This window comes from Phoca vitulina, unplaced genomic scaffold, assembly GCF_004348235.1.
Source record: "Phoca vitulina isolate PV1807 unplaced genomic scaffold, GSC_HSeal_1.0 scaffold8, whole genome shotgun sequence".
NCBI classification, from domain to species: domain Eukaryota; kingdom Metazoa; phylum Chordata; class Mammalia; order Carnivora; family Phocidae; genus Phoca; species Phoca vitulina.
The window spans coordinates 20281858-20301846 of NW_022589711.1; the positions used below are offsets into that span (position 1 = coordinate 20281858).

Below are 19989 nucleotides of genomic sequence, written 5' to 3' on the forward strand. Positions count from 1 at the left end.
ATCTTTTCATCAAAAGATAATTGGGTTAAAGGGTACAATTATTTTATATGTCTTGGAATACCTTGAAAAATCATTTTTCCAGAAGGAATCTGACCATTTATTATTTTTTATAAGTTATGTATGAGAGCACCTGCTTGTATTACCAAATTTCCTCATTTTATTGGTTTAAAAAGGCACATTACTCTTATCTCATTGTTTTCTTTTGGTAACTAGCAGAACTGAATATTTTTGTTTTTAAAGATTCTATGTATTTATTTGAGAGGGAGAGAGCACAAGAGAGAGCACAAGGGTGGGGAGGAGCAGAAGGAGAAGGAGAAGCAGGTTCCCCACTGAGCAGGGAGCTAGATTCAGAGCTCCTTGCAAGGACCCTGGGATCATGACCTGAGGGGAAGGCAGACGCTTCACCAACTGAGCCACCCAGGTGCCCTTCTCTGAGAATTGAACATTTTTATATAGATATTTTACTTTACTAACTTTAGTTTAAATTGTTCATATCCTTTTTTATATTTTAGTGTTTTTTATACCAATTTGCATAAACCTTTTTTATACAGTACAGATATTGTTTTTTTAAATATATAGAAAATTTGCTGCAAATATTTGTATGGATCTGTTTTCCTTCTTATAAAATCATTTTTATTATCATTATAAATAGATATATTTATATAATGTATCTGCCAATCTTTTTATATAGCTCCTTTATCAGCATTTATTGCACATCATTTTAAAATAGCATCTTTCTTTACATTTATGAAGTAACACTTATAATACATAAATATGTAATAGATATTTGTGTGCATATATGTATATAAGTGTACCCTGAATTATTATTGTTTTCTGTTTTTGCAATAATCTCCCCTGATTTAATGATGTTTTAAAATATATTTTTCAATGATGAATAATGTTAGCTCTTATGTTACCTGTCATATCCTTTCTTTTGAATAATACCCATTTTTAAGGATATTTATTTTTTAATGGAATATCATTAAGGAGAATAAAATCCCACTCAAAATACTGGCTTTGGACACAGGGGACTAAACATTGGTAAATGAGTACAGGGGAATAGGCCCCTCCACCACCCACCACCCCAGCAACAGTACCTGTATGGAACACTCTGGGAATATTCCTGCTCATTGGTGCTGGGGGGAGGCTCAAGCTCAAATATGCATCCATTATTCTGAGGTAGGTTTTAGGTTACCTGAGTAGCTTTTACCAGTCACCTTTTTGGAATAGTGATGTATAAGAAATAATGTTTTACTCCAATTTTACTCCTCGAACAAACTTTACCTTCTTTATATTGGCCTATGATCTAGCAAACAACCACTAGTAACTTTTCAATCCCTGTTCTAGAGCCTAAAAGATCAAAGAATAAGAAAACGGAGGAGGGATATTTATAGAGAATCTGACCTGGAGAGATGCATGGCAGAGAGAGGGGAAATAGAATTAGGAAGGAATGACTGAAATGATTCAGATACATGGCAATTCTCTTTTGGTTACTCTTTACACTTAAATGCCTAGGGCAGGGTGATCTGGTTTGTTCCCTTATCTCTGGTTTCCCCACACCTTCACATTTTTGGGATTTCTGTGAGCCTGATCACATAGCCCCCTATCTGTCTTTCCCTACCTAGCCACCTGTCCCTTACTCCCTGTTACATGCAAGTTTGCACACCTTGTTATAAGAACAAATATAAAACAATAGGTAGGAGCCAATTTATATGAATTTATTTACATTAGGCAGTCATAGCTTTAGATAAATTTCTTGGAAGTTGCAAGTTGGAATTTTATCTACGTTGCAGCTTACATCAAATAGTTCTTGAGTTCCACAAATCCCTTCATAAATATGCAGGCTCAATAGATGGAATGATGCTATATTGGTTTTAAACTATTTATCTTGTTTTATTATATAATTTTTGCAGGAAAATTAAGTAGATGGGAGGGCTGATTATTTTGGCCATTTGATTCCTGAGTCTGTCCAAGAGGAGGAACAACCAAAGATCAGATTTATTATAAAATTTTGCAAAGTTCAGCTGACAAATTCCACCAATTTTTCTTTCCTCATATTCTCTGTCATAAGGAATTCTTTAGAAAAATAAAAATTTAAAAGGATAGCAAAATGCATGTCAAACATCAATGAAAAGCAAATATTTAGAGCAGACATCTCTTAGCCAAGGAAACATGTGTTTTGATAAATTTCCCTCTGATTAGTTTTCTCTTGAACACCACTAAAATAAACACACACACAAAATCAGCCTTCAGGGTTTCTATTTGCTGTGATTGTGTGGTTCAATCCATTAGAAAACTAGCAGTACATAGGGCTTCCCACACTCCACTCGAGGAATCACAATTTCACAGTTGGTTCCCAGCACTGCCTTTCAGGGCTGCAATCATAATGAGTTTCTGGCTCTGGACGTGCAGGCAGAAGTCTCTTATGTTGGCTTCTCAAAGGGGAAGGAGAAACACTAGAGGAAACAGCAATTATATCACTCTATAATAGCACAAGAGCTATAGAATTGTTCCGAATACTCACATGTACGTTACTGATATAATGTGTCTCTTTTCCCCTCAAATAATGATTTTTTTTTTCAGAATGAAAATGGTACAGATTTGTACAAGCTAAACCACAGGAAGAAGGCTGGGAAACTAAGGTAATTTGCCTTATATATTTAGAGCATTATTTAACTGGGGTCTTAAAAAAAATGACCAAATCCAAGTATTTAATCAGCTATGAAATCTCTGATATAAAAATGTTTTATGGATAAAGTACATATTTTTTAAAAGATCTGTCTTATTAAAAATATTATGAAAATAAACCAATTTATAGGACATAATCTCATCATATTCAGGGCAATAGGGCATGTTAAACTTATGTTTTGTGGTACTTTTCTTAAAAACAAGGTCACTGAGCATCCAGAAGAGTCTGAAGTTATTTTAGCCTGTGCTACTCCAGTACTCTGGAGACATATGACATCAGGCTCCTCACTAGCGCTCCTTCCAACCCGAGGCGATGTGATACATGAGAAATCACACAGGCCTTGAAGTCAGCTAAACTTGGGGACACATTACAGCTTCTCACTCCTTCTGTGTCCCCGGGTAAGTTTCTTAACTTGTCTCTCCCTTTTGTAAAAATGTAAAAATTGAGACAAATACCTACTTGCCAGGTCTTTGTGAAGGTCTGTGATAATGTATTTAAAGTATCCACCATAAACTAGTGGGTATTGTGCTAAGCAAAATAAGTCAGTCAGAGAAAGACAAATACCGTATGATTTCACTCATATGTGGAATTTGAGAAACAAAACAAATGAACATAGGGGAAGGGAAGGAAAAATAAAATAAGATAGAAACAGAGAAGGAGGCAAACCATAAGAGACTCTTAACTGTAGGAAACAAATGGAGGGTTGCTTGAGGGGAGGTGGGTGGGGGGATGGGGTAACTGGGTGATGGGCATTAAGGAGGACACTTGACGTAATGAACACTGGGTGTTATATGAAACTGATGAATCACTAAATTCTACTCCTAAACTAATAATATACTATATATTAACTAAATTGAATTTAAATAAAAAATTAAAATAAAGTATCCACCATAATGACTATAAAAGCATGGAGATTTAATAACTAGTGGGAAGTACTATTTTTATCCTCTTTTCTCTTATCTATCCTACATTATTTTCATGGGTCATGAGTGGCAAATATATCTTAATTGCACGTACTTGCATTTCCACCCTCATCCTCTTTCCACACCCCTGAAGACACTGTAGATTGATAATGGCACTGTATTTCACTGTGTTTGAGCAGTCCTAGAATCGAATTATCTTACTAATTTGCTGAGGGAGATACTGTATTATGTTTTGTTGTTGTTGTTTGGTAGGTGTTATGATTTCCAAGACACATTACATGCAAGAAATGATACATTTGTTTCATCATTTCTCAATTTTTCCATTTGAGTTTTATTACAGTTTAATTTTGTACAATACTAGAAGAATAAAGTAAGTGAGAATTCATTTGTGCTGTCAGTGTTTTGAGGGCTGATACTGAGTAGAATCAGGTTCTATTATGAACAGGTACCTAATTCTCACCTGGTTAGTCTCTGCTCATTTCATAAAGAGATCCCGAATCCAAAGGGAAAAGAATCCCCAACAGGAGTCTTCTCTTTCTGTGCTGAGAAAGTCCAAAACCAAGTGTGCTTATGAATATACGTATGAGGGAATGGGGAGAGATAGTCTACCTTAAGCACTAGGTCTGCACTGTACCAAAGAGGGTCAACAGTTAGTGTCAACCAAAGCAGAAGTTCCCAAGGATAATTTCATTAAGGAAAAGCTGTATCAAAGAGTTGCAATAATTGCCTTCATTTTCCTGTTTTTTTTTGTTTTTTTTTTTTAGTGTTATTGAAGGTCATGATTTAGATCTCTATGTATGCTAATGAAATCTCTCCGCAATTACACTCTTTGCCTAATTCTGGTTTAGAAGGGTCCCAATAGTTTTCAATGATGTTGCTTTTTTCAATAAATGGTAAATTTTTAGTTCTTTTGTAGATTTGGTTCTTTTACAACTGAAAATTACTTCCATAAAAGATAGATATAAAACAATGTATATATGTATGTATTTAGAGATGAGTACCCTCATATTAAGTGAGTAGTGAACAAATCTCCCTTTCAGAAAGAAAAGAAAAATATTTAAATTTAAGGTGATCTTTTTGTTGTTGTGTGTTATGCAGGATTCTGAGATGGCCCTCAGACTTCCCCCTCCTGGAGTACATGTTCTGTAGTATCACTTCCTTTTGGGTGTGGATGGGACATGTGAGTAGATTGGGTGTCACTCCTGCGATTAGGTTACATTATATTATAAAGGTAAAGGGAATTTTCAGATAGAGTTAAGGTTGCAAATCAGTTGACTTTGAGTTAATCACAAGGAATTATCCTGGGTGGTCCTGATTTAATCAGGTGAGCCATTAAAAGAGACTGGGCTCTTCTAATATTAGAGAGATTTGAAGCAGCAAATGTTCTCTTGTTGGCCTTGAAGAAGCAGTTGCCATCTTATAGAGAGGACAACATGAAAGGGACAAATGGCTTGTTAGAACAACACCTGGCTGACAGGAAAAAGCAGGGACCTTTTTCACAGTTGCAAGGAACAACTGTGAAAGACTTTGCTAAGAACCAGTGGGTTTAGAAGAAGACCCTGAATCTCAGATGAGAACACAACCCCAGCCAACAAACAACTTGATTTCACTCTGTTAGTCCCTGAGATGCCCCATTTAACCAGTGTCCAGACTCCTGAAAACTGTGAGATGAGAATTTGTATAGTCATAAACTACTAAGTTTGTAGTGATTTTTTACATAGCAATAGAAAACTAATACACTGGACTAAGAAAAAAATTGAATCCATCATTTTCTTCTTTACGTAAGAAAAAAAAATTCCCCCACCCCCTTAAAGTTAATTATTTCACTTTGGGGGTGTTTTGATTCCATCCTGTATCTTTGATGTCATTGTGTACTCATATCTCTAATGAACATTTAACCATGCCAGACAATATAGACAATCTTGTATCTCTTCTATGTCTCTCTTTAGATATTTCTGAAGCTTGTGCTCATTTTGGCTGCACATATTACTAAATATCTGTAGCTTTACCTAAAAGAGTTGTCTATCTGTAATTGCTTTCTGAAATTTACCTTCTGTCATTCACTGCAAACTAACTTGTCCCCATTAATCTACAGACACATTATTGCCATGTTTGTTCATAATATTCTTGCTAATGAGTCCAGTAGACACTTTTCAGTTCTTATCATCCTTGACCACTCAGTAGCATTAATGCATTCATTTTTCAAAGCAGTTCTTGTGGCTTTCATCACATTTTACTTCTTCATTTTCTGATTTAATCCCTGACTACTTTTTTTTTCCCCTTTGGCATTAATTGTTGGTGTTATTCAGGCTCCATTTGTCAGCTTAAATAGTATCCCTGAACAATCTCATTTACTCCCTTTATTTCAATTGCCATATATATGCTGATGATCAATCTCTGGAACAGATCTTTCTTCTTTGCTTCAAACCTGTGTGTCCAGTTGTCTATAGGATGCCTCCATTTGGATAACTTAGGCATCGTTAATGCAATATACATAAAGTTCAATTCATATCTTACATCTCAGATTTGGTCTTTTCCTACTGATCCTGTCTTAGTGAATACCATCTCCCTGGTTACTCAATTTAAGGGACTTGATATTATCTTAGATCTGCTGTTAGGCTTCTCCCTTTCCCTTATCTCCATATTTATTCACTTACCATATTCTGCTAGTCTTACTATATCATATTTATATCCACTTTTAAGTGTTTAGAAGGCACCAGTATCTCTTTTCATATTCTGCAATATCCTCAAAGCCAGTTTCTCTTTTCAATCTAATTGATCTGTTTCTCTGCATTGCACCTGACATAATGGTTATAATGCTCACATGTGACTGTGTCACTTCCCTGCTTAAAACTTGAATGACCTCTTTTTTTCTGGGTGGAATCCCAAACTCTTCAACAGAGCACACAATCCTTTTATCATTCTTCTATCCTTACTTTTGCCACCCCCTCCCCCACTGCTGTCCACCAACCTTTTCTGCTGTCCAGCTCCTTGCCTCCAGGTCTTCTCATTACATGTCCTCTGCTGGGAAACTTCCATGTCCACCTCACTTCTTTCAGTTGGTCCAGTTACACCTTACTCTGAGGTTGAAGAAGCCTTCTCTGATCTATCACACATGCATCAGGTGCTTGTGTCTTGTACATCATAGCACTGTGTCCTTAGATTTCAAACTCTGTTACAGTTGAGTGACTTTTCTACTCTTTCAGGCAATAACTTCCTTTAGGATGGGCCTGTTTTCTTTTCATGGTTGAAACCTGGTGCCTAATTCTAACATAGTGCTTAACACAGCATAAATGTTTTAGGAAAAGGTTATCGATTTTCCAAATTATAGCTAACTTTTATCATATCATTAAAATGTACTAATAAATGTACAATATTACTTATATCAGTTAATTTCTTGTTTCAATGACAAATATCCCATATATAAAACTATACTATCAATTTTTACTCATATAATATTTCCTAAAAATGAAATAATATAAGCAAATTTAGGTAAAAAAAAATTAAGGAATATTTCCTTTATAGTCTGCTTATATGTCAACTCAGTTACTGTGTTTTTTGTCTTATTAATGCAAGGTTAGTACCTTATTCAACATAGTACTGGAAGTCCTAGCCATAGCAATCAGATAAGAAAAAGAAATAAGAGGCATCTATATTGGTAGAGAAGAAGTTAAACTGTCACTATTTGCAGATGACATGATACTGTACAGAGAAAATCCTAAAGACTCCACCAAAAAACTTTACCAGAACTGATAAATGAATTTGGTAAAGTTGCAGGATACAAAATTGATATGCAGAAATCAATAGCATATCTATACACTAAAAATCAAGTAGCAGAAAGAGAAATTACACTGTTTTAATTACACCAAAAAGAATAAGATACCTGGAAATAAACTTAACCAAAGAGATGAAAGACCTATACTTTGAAAACTATAAAACACTGATGAAAGAAATTGAAGATAATGCAAACATATGGAATACTCATAGATTGGATGTATTAATATTGTTAAAATGTCTATAGTAGGGGTGCCTGGGTGGCTCAGACAGTTAAGCGTCTGCCTTAGGCTCGGGTCATGATCCCAGGGTCCTGTGATTGAGCCCCGCATCGGGCTCTCTGCTGAGCGGGGAGCCTGCCTCTCCCTCTCCCTCTGCCTGCTGCTTCCCCTGCTTGTACACTCTCTCTCTCTGTCAAAAATAAATAAAATCTTAAAAAAAAAATGTCCATAGTATGCAAAGGAATCTACAGATTCAATGCAATCCCTATTAAAATACCAACGACATTTTTCAGAGAACTAAAATAACACTAAAATATGTACGGAATCACAAAAGACCTCAAATAGCCAAAGTAATCTTGAGAAAGAAAAACAAAGCGGGAATATCACAATTCCAGATTTCAGGATATACTACAAAGCTGTATTAATCAAAACATTATCGTACTTGCACAAAAATAGATCTATAGATCAATGGAACAGAATAGGGAGCCTAGAAATAAACCCATACTTATATGGCCAGTTAATCTATGACAAAGGAGACAAGAGTATATAGTGGGGAAAAGACAGTCTGTTTAATAAATGGTGCTGGAAAAACTTGACAGCTACAAATAAAAGAATGAAACTGGACCACCTTTTAGCACCACACACACACACACACACACCAAAAAACAAAAAAAACTCAAAATGGATTAAAGACCTAAATGTGAGACTTGAAACTATAAAAATCCTAGTAAATTCTCTGACATCAGCCATTGCAACATTTTCCTAGACATGTCTCCTGAGACAAGGGAAAGAAAAGCAAAAACAAACTATTGGGACTATATCAAAATGAAAAGTTTTTGCACAGCAGAGGAAATCATCAAGAAAACAAAAAGGCAATCTACTGGATGGGAGAAGGCATTTCAAATGATATATCCAATACAGCGTTAATATCCAAATATATAAAGAACTTCTACAACTCATCACCAAAAAAACCAACAATCCAATTAAAATATGGACAGAGGACCTGAATAGATATTTTTCCATAGAAGACATACAGATGCCAACAGACACACGGAGAGATTCTCAACATCACTAATCATCAGGGAAATGCAAATCAAAACCACAATGAGGGGTGCTTGGGTGGCTCAGTTGATTAAGTGTCCAACTCTTGATCTCAGCTCAGGTCTTGATCTCAGGGTTGCTTGAGTTCAAGCTCTACATTGGGCTCCATGCTGGGCATTGTAGCCTACTTAAAAACAAACCAATAAATAAACACCACAAGGAGGTATCACCTTCTAGATGTTGGAAAGGCTAGACAAGAAATGACAAGTGTTGGCAAAGATAGAAAAAAAGAGGCATCTATTTTGACAAAGAAGAAGTTAAACTATCACTATTTGCAGATGACATGATACTGTACAGAGAAAATCCTAAAGACTCCACCAAAAAACTTTACCAGAACTGATAAATGAATTTGGTAAAGTTGCAGGATACAAAATTAATATGCAGAAATCAGTAGCATATCTATACACTAAAAATGAAGTAGCAGAAAGAGAAATTACACTGTTTTAATTGCACCAAAAAGAATAAAATATCTGAAATAAAATACCTGTATACTCTTATACACTGTTGGTGGGAATGTAAATTGGTGCAGCCACTGTGGAAAACAGTATGGAGATTCCTTAAAAAATTAAAAATGGAAATACCATATGATCCAATGATTCCACTATTGGGTATTTACCCAAATAAAATGAATACACTAATTTGAAAAGATATAGACACTCCTATGTTTATTGCCAGCATTATTTACAAAAGCTACGATATGGAAGCAACCTAAGTGTCCACAGGTAGATGAATGGATAAGGAAGATATGGTATAGATAGATAGATAGATTGATTGATTGATTGATTTAGTGATATTACTCAGTCATAAAGAAGAATGAAATCGTGCCATTTGAGACAGCATAATGGAACTGGAGGGTATAATTCTGAGTAAAATTAGTCAGAGAAAGAAAAATATCATATGATTTCACTAATATGTGGAATCTAAAAAAACAAAAACAAAAACAAAATAAACAAAAAAACAGAATCAGACCTATAAATAGAATAAACTGATAGTTGCCAGAGGGGAGGACTGGGGGGCTGGGCAAAAAGGGTGAAGAGGAGAGGGAAATACAGGCTTCCAGTTATGGAATGAGCAAGTCACTAGAATAAAAGACACAGCGTAAGGAATAAAATGATGTTGTAACAGCGATATATGGGGACAGATGTTAGCTACACTTGTATTGAACATAGCACAATGTGTAAACTTGTGAATCACTGTGTTGTACACCTGAAATTAATGCAACATTGTCAACTATACTCAAATTAAAAAAAAATAAATGAAGCAAGGTTAGTGAAGCAAATTCAATAGTATGCACATTTTAAAATTTTATTTACATATCTATGATTTAAAAGTATAAAGCAATGATTTTAATAAAACAATCAATACAGAAATAACTTGTTATGATACTGCTTGTTTTTCAATTTATGTGCTTTATAATGTAATCCATCCATATTATCTTAAAAAGACTACATGTATACTAGTATATAAAAAGGAGATAATTGAAGTAATTATCTAGACTTTTTTAAAGTCTATTTATTTATTTAAGTAATCTCTATACCCAGTGTGGGGCTCAAACTCCCAACTCCGAGAGCACTATTTAGTACTCAAGAGTCCCATGATCTTCCAGCTGAGCTAGCCAGGCGCCCCTAGATTGTTAAAGTAAAACAAAACAATGAGGCAAACCTTCTTAAATTTGAATTAAAATGGCAAAATTTCTATTTATACATTTTACTTTTCAGTTTTACATATTTTTTGGAAAAAAATATTCTATTTTCTTAGTCATCTAAACTTGAAATCCGAAGACAGTTTTGAATTCCCTTTCCTCCACCTACTTCTTATCTGTGTGCCTAAACTTATAACCAACCCGCTACCAAGTTCAATAGTTTCTATCTCAATATCTCAGAATGAATCCATCTGATTCCCCCTTGACTTTCTCTTCCTCTATCTTCTCAATATAGCTCTTTCATAGTAACTTTCTAACTAGTCGTCTCCTCACTCAAATTTGTCATATAGAAAGACTAGTTCTGCCATTTATTCACTGTAATGCAAAGATTTTCCTTTGTTAAGTCAGGAAAAATGTCCTCAAGCTTGCTAGCCATGTGCCTGAATAATATGGCTCCCTACAATATCATTAGCTACCCCTCCACCTCTTCCTTACATGAACCCCAATAGGAAACCAAACCCACACACTTCAGCCAAACACATCCTATGCTCTCCAATCTTTATATTTTTGTTGTAGTGTCTGCTAATTCTTCTCAATTTTCTTATCAGTCTTTCTAAAATCTTACACAAGCATCTTACGAGAAAACATCTACTCCACAAAGCAGTCCTTGATCTCCCAACCTGAAGACACCAGTCCTTCGAATCACATCAACATTCTCTATCCTCTCACATCACTTATATCCAGATTATTAATATAGATATTTGTAGGGTTATTTTATTAACAACCCTCTCCTCACACCCCAGGCACTAGATGACAATCATCCTGAGAGAATAGTTTCTTTTTATAATTTCATCCCCCATAGAGCCTAATTTGGCATCTTATTTTTGTTTTTGTGGAAACAGAATTGAATTTTTATTTATTGACATACATTAGGAGAAAGCATTTCATTTATAAAATGAAGTAGAGTGTTAAAATAAGGAGTAGAAGTAAAGAGCTGTTTAGTTAGGATCAAGTATATTAAGAAAATTTAGTGCTCAACTTTGGAGTTCTATTTTAGTTAGATTCATTTTTCTTTTTTAACCTTTCTTCATTTTTGTTATATATGTCTTCATGTAGATATAGCAATAGCTATTTCTCTTCCCTGATGTCAAAGAATTCTTCTTCTATTTGATTTTCCCCAGGGTTAGGCAGAGTGATTTAGAATAAACTAAATTTGACTTGAATCCTTACACATTTCTGAAAATGTCAAAGTTTTAAATTGCTTACCTCTGTACAGGATTTGTGAAATCTTGACTTACTTCCAGATTCTGCTTTGAGCAACAAAACACACCATGCTTAAAATCGAGCTCATTTGCAGAACACTGAAGTAATGTCTGTAAGAAATATTACTCAGACTATCACTTCCTCTCAGAAAGATCTCAATATGCTCAACATTAACTATCTGCAAACTTCTAGGCCAAGCGAATGAATGGAATTGATATCAGTCAGTGACTTCTCTAAGGGAGGGAGGGTGACAGTGTGATTGGAGGGGAAAGGCTCTATTATCCCTGTATGTTTGTGGGGTACTTTTAGCAGCTGCACTTTCAGAAAGTCATTTCATTAATGGCTTTTTTCAGCAGATATTTCCATAAAATGCTAACCTGGATACATTGAATCTTTACATTTTTCAGAGAAAGCTGCTTAATTTGGAGCATGTTCACTTCTGTTGAAATGTTGCTGTTGAAAGCTGCATGTAGATCTTTTGAGAGGCCACATGCTTGGGTCTCTATTTTTAATTTTTCATGACAGCTTTTACACTCTCCTGAGCATGCAGGATCTAAGTTTCTACTGAAGCATGTAATTACCAGCAATGACTTAGTACCTGCTATGTGGTGCCAAGTAATGGCAAGTGGAAGCAATGTCAATAAGAGAAAATTGGCAAGCTGGAGATAGCCAAGTGAGATACTCAGAGACTCACATGCTCTGGCAAACATTCCCACTATTGCTAGTAGCACAAAAGAACTTTATTCACAAGGAATTTTATGTACTCTACGAGGTGCCCAAATCAGAGAAAATAAAAGGGCTGCTTTATTGTTTAGAATGAAGACATGGCTCCATTGATGATTTGTGTCCTACTTTTCTAAAACTATTCTCACCTAACCTGTCATTTTATCTGCTGCCTCCAGTACTTGATTTGCTCCTTTGGATTAGGACAATTTCTGTAGAAAGCAACTGTCAAAACATCTAGCTATGACATGGAAACCCTAGGAATGGAGTTGGAGATGAACCTGTAATTTAGCCTTTGGGATGTACAGGATTCATCTGAGGAGGTTATTAAAATGGCAGAGTCCTGGGCTCATTCCTCAGAGATTCAGATTCAGTAGATCTGGAATTAAGCCCAGAAATCTGCATTTTTTTCTGAAGCACTAAGTCCTTGGACTAGACGGGAAAGACCCTGCTCTAACTTGAAAAAAAAACCTATCAGCTTCTTTCTACTCAAAACGTGATCTGTGGACCAGCAGGAACATCACCTGGGAGCATGATAGAATTGCAAAATCACTGGCCCCACCCCACTTGTTCATTCAGAATTTGCATTTTGACAAGATGCCCAGGTGATCCATATACACATTAGAGTGTGAGAAGCACTGCTTTAGCAAACACTTTGGATTTAGTTACAGGTGCTTAGCTAATGAGACTAGCTATCACTCTGAAGGAGAGTAGGACCCAGAAGAGGAACGTTTGGATGGAAGGGTGGGCTACAGCCATTGGGGCATTAGGTGGGAAGATGGTGGTGGAAGGAAGGCTCGAGGCATCTTGCGAACAAGCTGGGGATAGAACTGGCTATGAAGGTAAGCAGGGCAGATTTCACAATGATCCAGGGGCCCTTCTGTCTGATATTAAAAAATGCTAAACCATATTACTTATTCTCCAGTTAAAAATATTCAGTGTAATTCATTTTTACTTTGGATTTTGTTTTGATAAATTATTATGGTTTGTTCATTATGCTTTAATGCTTGACGGCTAGGACAGATAGACACTTTCTGAGCCCTCCTTAATTTGAAGCTTGTACAGATTGACACAGTCATAGTTGTTGAATAATTCAAGGTGGAAATATCTGATATTCTTTAGGTGGCTGTGATCTTTAGGCCTGTCCACAGATGCATTTTGCCTGAGCCAAATGATCTCAAGATTATTAAAGTTTCAAGCAAATCCTAGAAGCTATGTTCTCTGAATGAGTCCTGAATCTGGTGAAATGAATTCAGCTATTTTAAGCATCTATAAAGCAGAATAAATTATATGATAATAAATTAAATCACATAACCTAATGAATGTACTTCTTGTCACTTAGCGAGATAACTATTACAAGCTAAATACTAAAAGCTGTGTATTTAATTGATAAAAGCACATTTACTGCATTAGAAATACATAAAGTTACCCTGTAATGTCACTACCACACAGAGTTCTGTCTCATTAATTCCAAAGAGACACTGTACAAGTTTTATGGTAATTTTTATACATTAAATTTCTTGGTGTTTTAATTTGGATTTCGTAATCTTTTTTTGCCAAATAATTATTTAACCTCACAAATGCTAGCTTTGTAATAATTAACTGGTATTTAATTATCATATAACCAGTAAAGTTATAATCTCTAAATGAAGTTTTATTCCATTTAAAATAACTGCTCATTTTAATTTAGTTTTTTTTTTTTTTTTTTCAGAGTAGTAGTGGGACTTTTTACGCAGGGCATAATGAAGTTGGTCATTCTTCCTAACTGAGCAAGCAAGTAATCTCCTTTCAAGGTTAGCAAGGGATTTAGGTCTCATTCTTGATGAAAGAAATACTCTGAAGTTTTATTTTCCTCTATAAAATAAATCCAAATCACATACTTTCTTCCTTTGGGACCCCAAATAGAATAATTACTTGGTTTATGACATATAATTAATGAGTAAAAAGATAAAAACATATGAAAACTAAGAGGTATAATTCGACTTGCAGTGCAGTGCACTGATCTAGACAGTATTCTTATCCCTCAATGAAAAGTAGCAAGAATCATACATATTTATTTATTTTTGATGTATCACTCTTTCCTTAATTTCCATAATGAGAAGAATCACCTGGGGTACTTGTTTAAAAATACCACTTCCTGGGGCTTTCTGGGAGATTCTGATTTACTGGGACTGGGATAGGACCTTGGAATTTGTATTTGTATCAAGGACTTCAATTATTTAAGTCACCAGGGAAGGCTGGGGAACACTGTTTTCATACTAAGATCCAGAAAAAAGGAAATTCAGAATCGCTTGTGCCGAAACAAGAGTATAGATCTGTGCTCTGAAACTGGGCTGCACGTTAGAAACCCTCTTTTAAAAATCCTGATGGCCAAGGCACATCCAGACCAATTAGATCATAATCTCTAAAGTGGGATGCAAGGGTCAAAATGAGTAATTTGGGAACTACCTCATAAAGGGTGTAAAAGTCATACCAAGTGGGTATTTTCAGGGTGAAAAAGTTATGGGGTCACTGCCTGTTCACTGAGAAAACATAATAAAAATACTGAATTAGGAATCTAAGGCGGTGGTTTTAAAATTTGAACTTCTATCAGAATCACACGGGAAGGCTAGTTAAAATAGATTGATTACTTCCACTCTAGAGTTTCTAATTAATAGGTCTGGGGTGGAGCCCAAGATCTTGCATTTCTAATAAGTTCTAGGTGAAGCTGATGCTGTTGACCCAGGCAACACATTTGAGAACCAATATTCTTCTTTTTTTTTTTTTTTTAAGATTTTATTTATTTGACAGAGAGAGAGTGAGAGCACACACACAAGCAGGTGGAAAGGGAGGGAGAGGGAGAGGCAGGCCCCCCACTGAGCAGAGAGTTGGACATGGGGCTCCATCCTAGGACCCTGGGATTGTGACCTGAGCCAAAGGTAGACACTTAACTGACAGCCACCCAGGTGCTCCAAGAACCGATGTTCTTTTTTTTTTTTTTTTTTTTAATTTTTTTTATTGTTATGTTAATCCCCATACATTACATCATTAGTTTTAGATATAGTGTTCCATGATTCATTGTTTGTGCATAACACCCAGTGCTCCATGCAGAACGTGCCCTCCTCAATACCCATCACCAGGCTAACCCATCCTCCCAACCCCCTCCCCTCTAGAACCCCCAGTTTGTTTTTCAGAGTCCATCGTCTCTCATGGTTCTTCTCCCCCTCCGATTTCCCCCCCTTCATTCTTCCCCTCCTGCTACATTCTTCTTCTTCTTTTTTTCTTTCTTAACATATATTGCATTATTTGTTTCAGAGGTACAGATCTGAGATTCAACAGTCCTGCACAATTCACAGCGCTTACCAGAACACATACCCTCCCCAGTGTCCATCACCCAGTCACCCCATCCCTCCCACCCCACCCCCCACTCCAGCAACCCTCAGTTTGTTTCCTGAGATTAAGAATTCCTCATATCAGTGAGGTCATATGATACATGTCTTTCTCTGTTTGACTTATTTCGCTCAGCATAATACCCTCCAGTTCCATCCATGTCGTTGCAAATGGCAAGATCTTATTCCTTTTGATGGCTGCATAATATTCCATTGCATATATATACCACATCTTCTTTATCCATTCATCTGTTGATGGACATCTTGGCTCTTTCCACAGTTTGGCTATTGTGGACATTGCTGCTATAAACATCGGGGTGCACGTAGCCTTTCGGGTCCCTACTTTTGTATCTTTGGGGTAAATACCCAGTAGTGCAATTGCTGGATCATATGGTAGCTCTATTTTCAACTTTTTGAGGAACCTCCATACTGTTTTCCAGAGTGGCTGCACCAGCTTGCATTCCCACCAACAGTGTAGGAGGGTTCCCCTTTCTCCGCATCCCCGCCAACATCTGTCATTTCCTGACTTGTTAATTTTAGCCATTCTGACTGGTGTGAGGTGGTATCTCATTGAGGTTTTGATTTGGATTTCCCTGATGCCGAGCGATATTGAACACTTTTTCATGTGTCTGTTGGCCATTTGGATGTCTTCTTTGGAAAAATGTCTGTTCATGTCTTCTGCCCATTTCTTGATTGGATTCTTTGTTCTTTTGGTGTTGAGTTTGATGAGTTCTTTATAGATTTTGGATACTAGCCCTTTATCTGATATGTCATTTGCAAATATCTTCTCCCATTCTGTCAGTTGTCTTTTGGTTTTGTTGACTGTTTCCTTTGCTTTGCAAAAGCTTTTTATCTTGATGAAGTCCCAATAGTTCATTTTTGCCCTTGCTTCCCTTGCCTTTGGCGATGTTTCTAGGAAGAAGTTGCTGCGGCTGAGGTCGAAGAGGTTGCTGCCTGTGTTCTCCTTTAGGATTTTGATGGACTCCTGTCTCACATTGAGGTCTTTCAACCATTTGGAGTCTATTTTTGTATGTGGTGTAAGGAAATGGTCCAGTTTCATTCTTCTGCATGTGGCTGTCCAATTTTCCCAACACCATTTGTTGAAGAGACTGTCTTTTTTCCATTGGACATTCTTTCCTGCTTTGTCGAAGATTAGTTGACCATAGAGTTGAGGGTCCATTTCTGGGCTCTCTATTCTGTTCCATTGATCTATGTGTCTGTTTTTGTGCCAGTACCATACTGTCTTGATGATGACAGCTTTGTAGTAGAGCTGGAAGTCTGGAATTGTGATGCCGCCGGCTTTGCTTTTCTTTTTCAACATTCCTCTGGCTATGCGGGGTCTTTTCTGGTTCCATACAAATTTTAGGATTATTTGTTCCATTTCTTTGAAGAAAGTGGATGGTATTTTGATGGGGATTGCATTGAATGTGTAGATTGCTCTAGGTAGGATTGACATCTTCACAATATTTGTTCTTCCAATCCATGAGCATGGAACGTTTTTCCATTTCTTTGTGTCTTCCTCAATTTCTTTCATGAGTATTTTATAGTTTTCTGAGTACAGATCCTTTGCCTCTTTGGTTAGATTTATTCCTAGGTATCTTATGGTTTTGGGTGCAATTGTAAATGGGATCGACTCCTTAATTTCTCTTTCTTCTGACTTGTTGTTGGTGTATAGGAATGCCACTGACTTCTGTGCATTGATTTTATATCCTGCCACTTGACTGAATTCCTGTATGAGTTCTAGCAGTTTTGGGGTGGAGTCTTTGGGATTTTGCACATAAAGTATCATATCATCTGCAAAGAGTGAGAGTTTGACTTCTTTGCCAATTTGGATGCCTTTGATTTCTTTTTGTTGTCTGATTGCTGTGGCTAGGACTTCCAATACTATGTTGAATAGCAGTGGTGATAGTGGACATCCCTGCCGCGTTCCTGACCTTAGGGGGAAAGCTCTCAGTTTTTCCCCATTGAGAATGATATTCGCTGTAGGTTTTTCATAGATGGCTTTTATGATATTGAGGTATGTACCCTCTATCCCTATACTCTGAAGAGTTTTGATCAAGAAAGGATGCTGTACTTTGTCAAATGCTTTTTCTGCATCTATTGAGAGGATCATATGATTCTTGTTCTTTCTTTTGTTAATGTATTGTATCACGTTGATTGATTTGCGGATGTTGAACCAACCTTGCAGCCCAGGGATAAATCCGACTTGGTCGTGGTGAATAATCCTTTTAATGTACTGTTGGATCCTATTGGCTAGTATTTTGGTGAGAATTTTTGCATCCATGTTCATCAGGGATATTGGTCTGTAATTCTCCTTTTTGATGGGGTCTTTGTCTGGTTTTGGGATCAAGGTAATGCTGGCCTCATAAAATGAGTTTGGAAGTTTTCCTTCCATTTCTATTTTTTGGAACAGTTTCAGAAGGATAGGTATTAATTCTTCTTGAAATGTTTGGTAGAATTCCCCTGGGAAGCCATCTGGCCCTGGGCTTTTGTGTTTTGGGAGATTTTTGATGACTGCTTCTATTTCCTTAGTGGTTATAGGTCTGTTCAGGTGTTCTATTTCTTCCTGGTTCAGTTTTGGTAGTTGATACATCTCTAGGAATGCATCCATTACTTCCAGGTTATCTAATTTGTTGGCATAGAGTTGCTCATAATATGTTCTTATAATTGTTTGTATTTCTTTGGTGTTGGTTGTGATGTCTCCTCTTTCATTCATGATTTTGTTGATTTGGGTCATTTCTCTTTTCTTTTTGATAAGTCTGGCCAGGGGCTTATCAATCTTGTTAATTCTTTCAAAGAACCAGCTCCTAGTTTCGTTGATCTGTTCTACTGTTCTTTTGGTTTCTATTTCATTGATTTCTGCTCTGATCTTTATTATTTCTCTTCTCCTGCTGGGTTTAGGCTTTATTTGCTGTTCTTTCTCCAGCTCCTTTAGGTGTAGGGTTAGGTTGTGTACTTGAGACCTTTCTTGTTTCTTGAGAAAGGCTTGTATTGCTATATACTTTCCTCTTAGGACTGCCTTTGCTGTATCCCAAAGATTTTGAATAGTTGTGTTTTCATTTTCATTGGTTTCCATGAATTTTTTTAATTCTTCTTTAATTTCCTGGTTGACCCATTCATTCTTCAGTAGGATGCTCTTTAGCCTCCATGTATTTGAGTTCTTTCTGACTTTCCTCTTGTGATTGAGTTCTAGTTTCAAAGCATTGTGGTCTGAAAATAGGCAGGGGATGATCCCATTCTTCTGGTACCGGTTGAGACCTGATTTATGACCTAGGATGTGATCTATTCTGGAGAATGTTCCATGGGCACTAGAGAAGAATGTGTATTCCGTTGCTTTGGGATGGAATGTTCTGAATATGTCTGTGAAGTCCATTTGGTCCAGTGTGTCATTTAAAGTCTTTATTTCCTTGTTGATCTTTTGCTTAGACGATCTGTCCATTTCAGTGAGGGGGGTGTTAAAGTCCCCCACTATTATTGTATTGTTGTCGATGTGTTTCTTTGCTTTTGTTATTAATTGCCTTATATAATTGGCTGCTCCCATGTTAGGGGCATAGATATTTACAATTGTTAGATCTTCTTGTTGGATAGACCCTTTAAGTATGATATAGTGTCCTTCCTCATCTCTTATTACAGTCTTTGGTTTAAAATGTAATTTGTCTGATATAAGGATTGCCACCCCAGCTTTCTTTTGGTGTCCATTAGCATGGTAAATGGTTTTCCACCCCCTCACTTTCAATCTGGGCGTGTCTTTGGGTCTAAAATGAGTCTCTTGCAGACAGCATATCGATGGGTCTTGTTTTTTAATCCAATCTGATAGCCTGTGTCTTTTGATTGGGGCATTTAGCCCATTTACATTCAGGGTAACTATTGAAAGATAGGAGTTCAGTGCCATTGTATTGCCTGTAAAGTGACTGTTACTGTATATTGTTTGTGTTCCTTTCTGGTCTATGTTGCTTTTAGGCTCTCTCTTTGCTTAGAGGACCCCTTTCAATATTTGTTGTAGGGCTGGTTTCGTGTTTGCAAATTCCTTTAGTTTTTGTTTGTCCTGGAAGCTTTTTATCTCTCCTTCAATTTTCAATGACAGCCTAGCTGGATATAGTATTCTTGGCTGCATATTTTTCTCATTTAGTGCTCTGAATATGTCCTGCCAGTCCTTTCTGGCCTGCCAGGTCTCTGTGGATAAGTCTGTTGCCAATCTAATGTTTCTACCATTGTAGGTTACATATCTCTTCTCCCGAGCTGCTTTCAGGATTTTCTCTTTGTCTCTGAGACTCGTAAGTTTTAC

The 19989-nt window shown here is 36.5% G+C and overlaps 1 long non-coding RNA gene across 1 annotated transcript in view; it reads left to right on the forward strand.

Moving 5' to 3' along the window:
• Window positions 1-19989, forward strand: part of LOC116633758 — a 193683-nt gene that overhangs the window by 165853 nt on the left and 7841 nt on the right. Inside the window, exon 5 of the long non-coding RNA XR_004299777.1 lies at window positions 2584-2642. This is a non-coding gene — a long non-coding RNA (uncharacterized LOC116633758). The remainder of the gene's footprint in view (window positions 1-2583; window positions 2643-19989) is intronic.